Source organism: Apis dorsata, unplaced genomic scaffold (assembly GCF_000469605.1).
Source record: "Apis dorsata unplaced genomic scaffold, Apis dorsata 1.3 scaffold_58, whole genome shotgun sequence".
Classification (NCBI taxonomy): Eukaryota; Metazoa; Arthropoda; class Insecta; order Hymenoptera; family Apidae; genus Apis; species Apis dorsata.
In genome coordinates, this window is record NW_006263358.1 from 1804580 (window position 1) to 1809191 (window position 4612).

The 4612-nt window shown below is 44.8% G+C and overlaps 1 long non-coding RNA gene across 1 annotated transcript in view; it reads right to left on the reverse strand.

The window, feature by feature from the left end:
- The window catches only part of LOC102673403, a 13773-nt gene that overhangs the window by 1283 nt on the left and 7878 nt on the right, over positions 1-4612 (reverse strand). The gene's annotated exons all lie outside the window — the stretch shown is intronic.

Below are 4612 nucleotides of genomic sequence, written 5' to 3' on the forward strand. Positions count from 1 at the left end.
GCGGCACGCGATCTGAAAATTACGGTCACCATCGATCAATAGCCACAAAAAGGAATCGACCAAGTTCGTATGCGGGCTCCATCAATGGATTCCTTTTTTCTATCTCGGTTGTCGATCATCTCGGCGGACGCCTCTCTCGTCCCACTGTCTGATAATAAGCAATATTGCGTTATTAGTTCGTGGAAAGGTTCGTGAATGAGAACCTCGGAGGGAAAAAAGAAACATCCCCCGTTCGAATCAATCCTTTTAATGGAACTCGCTTTCGTTTCGATAGAAAAGAAAAAAAAGGAAAAAAGGAAGAAAAGGAAAAAAAAGAAACGTTGATTAACAAACTTAATAGCGTTGTATCTGATTAATAATTAATCGTATCGATGCGACCAGTCCATGTAAAGATCACGGATTAATCGGACTTGGGATGGGGCACGCGAGAAACGCATTGTCACGTGATTGTTGTTCCGAGAGTAAACGAGAGAATCACGCGATCACAGAAGCAGGGGAGGAATCTGCCCCTTGTGTTTATCGGGCCTCCGTTTTGTTTCCTTTTTTTTTATATTTATAGTTGGACAGAGATTCACGAATGTTGATAATTGGACATTGAATTACAAATGAAATTGCGTAAGTGGCACTCTACACTCTACTCCTCGCTTTTTCTTTTTATTACAAAGTCGCTCTGGGATCTAGCATTCGAGATTTGGGATCAGCGTTATATATAGAGTCATCGTTGAAAATTTCCTGCGATACGCTTCTTTTGAAGAAGAAATGAAAAAAATTATAAAAAAAAATCAAAGATCTCGCCATCTTTGATGAATCGAAATTGCGAAATTTTTCATTTCAAACGGAAGGAACATATTTACACCGAAAGTTTGAAACATTAATGATCCATTAATTCAACATCGATAAATACGTGCAATCGTCGGATCTATCTCGTACGAACCAACGAGTTTCTTCGTCTTCGAGGAGCTCCTCCACTTCCCACGTGTTCCAACGTAACCCGTAATTTCTCGTACTCGAAAGGAATTGCGAAACGCTTTGTTCGGTATTGACAGAGGAGAAGGGGATTGGCACGGTTTAAGCAGTAACACAGAAGAATGTAATTAGAGTTCTCGACATATCGATGGCCGATAACCCGATTATTAGGACAGGAGCAGCAGAGGCTGCGAAGTGAAAACCCAATCCAAAGCGATAATGCCTCGTACCCGTAACGAGGCATCGATGGAAACATTTTCTATCCGTTTCCCTCCCCCTTTAACCGATTCCCAGTTCTGATCGAGCCTCGAAATCGTCGTGGCTACCTTACACCGAGTTTATCCGAGAAAATGTTCCAATTTAAAACGAACTCTCAGGAATTGGATCGTTTTTTCCATTCTCAAAGGTTCGAATCGGGTAATCGGATCGAAGAATAATTGGCATCGTAGTTCAAATCGTAAGAATTAGAAGGTTCAAAGGACAAAAGTGGAATATAACAGAGTGGAACGAGTGTTTCGATAATCCAATGAATATACTACTACGAAATGGTCTTGAAGATATATAGGCTCGATAACCAGCCACGCCGCCCCCACTTGCATTCACGATAGCGGTTTTATCTCGGCGTTTCACGTGGTCCTAAAACGAAGGCAATGCTAAGTATAGTGAACAGGCCTTCGTCAAGGAGCATTGGAAGGGCAAAGGAGGCGATGACGGAGCGACGAAAGTAGAAGAAGAAGAAGAAGAAGAAATAGAAGGAGGAGAAAAAGTGTAGGTAGGGAAAAAAATAGAGGTAGAAGAAGAAGAAGAAGAAGAAGAAGAAGAAATGCCTAACGCCGATCGAAGAGACGGAGCCCCACCTCTTGCGAGAGCGATGCCGTGCCGGGACAGGCCCGTCGAATGTTAAGGAGACGCGGGGAGCGAACATAACCTCACCTAACCTAACTTCACCTCCACTCTCGGAGGCCGCCGTGCGGCCGGCGATCCCGCGTATGATTTCCAGTCGGCCTCTCATTGGTCGGCTGGCCTGTGCGCGGTTACCGCCTTCGCCATTAAACAAAACCTTGCGAGAAGAGAGCGAAATTAAAAAAACGAAGGGTCTCAGGCCCTCCTCGATACCTTCTTGACCTTGCCCCGGCACCGTTTCGGTACCTCCAAACGACAATTGCGATTCACTTACGCACAGTATCGATTCGACTCGTTCCAGAGTCTCGTCTTCGTTTCCCTTCGACGCCTCGAAAACGAAATTTCTATGGAAATTTTAGATAAATTCGAAAAAAAAAAAATAAATAAAAAATAACAAATAAAAATAAATGGAGGAAATGAAGAATGGAGAATTGTAGAATATAATTCTTCAGAAATTGCAGTGTATACTGTTATTTGAAATTCAGTAAACTTAAAACAAGTTAATAGACGAAGAAATGATTGTCAGACAATTATGAGATTTCTAAATCTAATCGAGAAATCATCCCTTCGAATGTACACACGATTTTCGTCGATCCCTTCAACTTGATTTAACGAGGGCGTCACGACGCCTTCTTTCCATCCCAAGACAGCTGGCTGGCTGGCTGAAGAGGGTTCGTTGGTCAATTTTCTGGCCGACAGATTCGCGAATCCGCGTCGCCAATGTGCTCTTCCCGATCTAAACCCTCTGCCTCGCCCTTCCTCCCCTCTCTCGTCTCTCTTTCATCGCATACGCTCTCTCTCTCTCTCTCTCTCTTTCTCTCTGTTACTTTCTCCCGTTGCCCCGTAATTGATATTATTATGGGCCGGTGAGGCCCTCCCATTACGTTATAAATGTTACACGGGTCGATTACCGCTCTTTGTTCCGGACATGCTTACAATGTCCGCGAACAATGCTGGACCCTCTTCCTCCTTCACCTCCGCTTCTTTCTCCTCTTACCAACTCCTTCCTCGGGCCGTATGCGCATCGCAAAAACGTGAACGTAGAAAACGGCGACGTCGACGACGACGATGAGTTAACCCTCGATTTAACCTACGCCGGGATACGAAGATAAGGAGACGAGTTGCACGACGAATCACGCGGATCCTGTTTTTTTCCGACCACACCGATACGAAAATCGATCGTTTCCAACCATTTGGACAGATTCAGTCATATTTCCACGAATCGTATCTAGAATCGTAACTCACCAGATGGAATCTTTTCACGTGACGAAATTCGAATATCTTATAGGAGGATGGTTGCACGTGGCTCGATCCATCAGCCGCCATTTTGAGATGGAGCCGAGACAAGACTCGATCCTCTTCTACCTTTTTTTTTTTTTTTTTTTTTTTCCCTCCATGGTCCGTTCCTAATCATTGTTATTACGAACGGTCGCCCGTTCGCACACGCGCTTTTTTCTCCTTCGTTCATCCCCCTTCGTGCATCCCTCCCGATACCCTCTCCCCCTCTACGTACCCTCCATCCTCTAGCGATAGAATTCGGCCGGGCCAATTACATTTTTTCCCCGCTCGTGGAAGGAATAAAACTATGATATCGGTATCGCGCCCGTTCCCCACCTGCCTCGGCGTAACCTCAAAAGAGCCTCTCTCTCTTCCAAGGAAAAAGAAGAAAAAAAAATGAACAAGTCGTAGGCGCGACAGACACGGTTGATTCTAATAATCATACACGGCCCGGCTTCATTATCTCGTGACCCGGGCCTGCGTAGAAACTTTTAATCTCTCTCTCTCTCTCTCTCTCCACGACGCATTCAACCCCACGTTATCGAAACCAATTTATGCTTATAAGGCGAATACGGCGAATCTAATCTCGTGGAAAGGAGCGAGGCGAAAGTGTAACGATCCTTGGGAAGGTTTAAAATTATTTCGATGAACCGGTGAGCGAGAATAAAGAAAGCCGTGGCTGCTACCAAGCTAACCGTTCGAGCCTTACGAAGCGGAGTATATATATCTCCCCTCTTGATTCTAATAATCGTTCGGGTAAATTTAAGGTATGAAAGGTGTTCACGAGCAGAGATTACAATTGGGATGAAATTGGGCACAAATTGTTACGCTTCACGCGTAAAGTATCGTGAAATAAAATACCGATAATTCGTATTCTCTATTCTAATTAAAATGTAACTTCTATTTGAAATTTCTAATACAAAATTTCCTATAACTTTCGTTGCAAAAAGCGAGCAACGAATATTTGAAAATAATTTCTTGGAGCGAAAATTTCATCGCGATAATCTATCCAAGCGACTTGTTTCTCCTTTCCATCGTATCCTCTCTCTCGAAAGACACAGCAAAATTATAATATATATATATATACGCCTTCGCATCGGCGAAATGTCGCGGAGGATCGAGCGAGCTTTCTCTCGAAATTGGCCGCGTCGATCCGTCGATTCCGCCCGGAATCGTTTCCGTGTAAAACGCAGACAGGAGGGCGTTGCCGACTTTCTTGCAAAACGCGATCCCACAGGCAAGAAAGTGGAGCGCTCTCGTTGTATAATGTATTCACGCGATTTTCCGCTCCTTGTTCCGTTTCTTTCACCCTTCCTACCCGCGGCGGATCGTTAAAAATGCGCGTTTCGGCCAAGTGTGTTCCACCACGATGGCGAAAACGCCGCGCACGACCGCGCAACACTCGTCGTCGATGTAAAAACCGCGATGAATCGAGGAAGAGGGGGAGGGAGGGAGGGATGGAAGG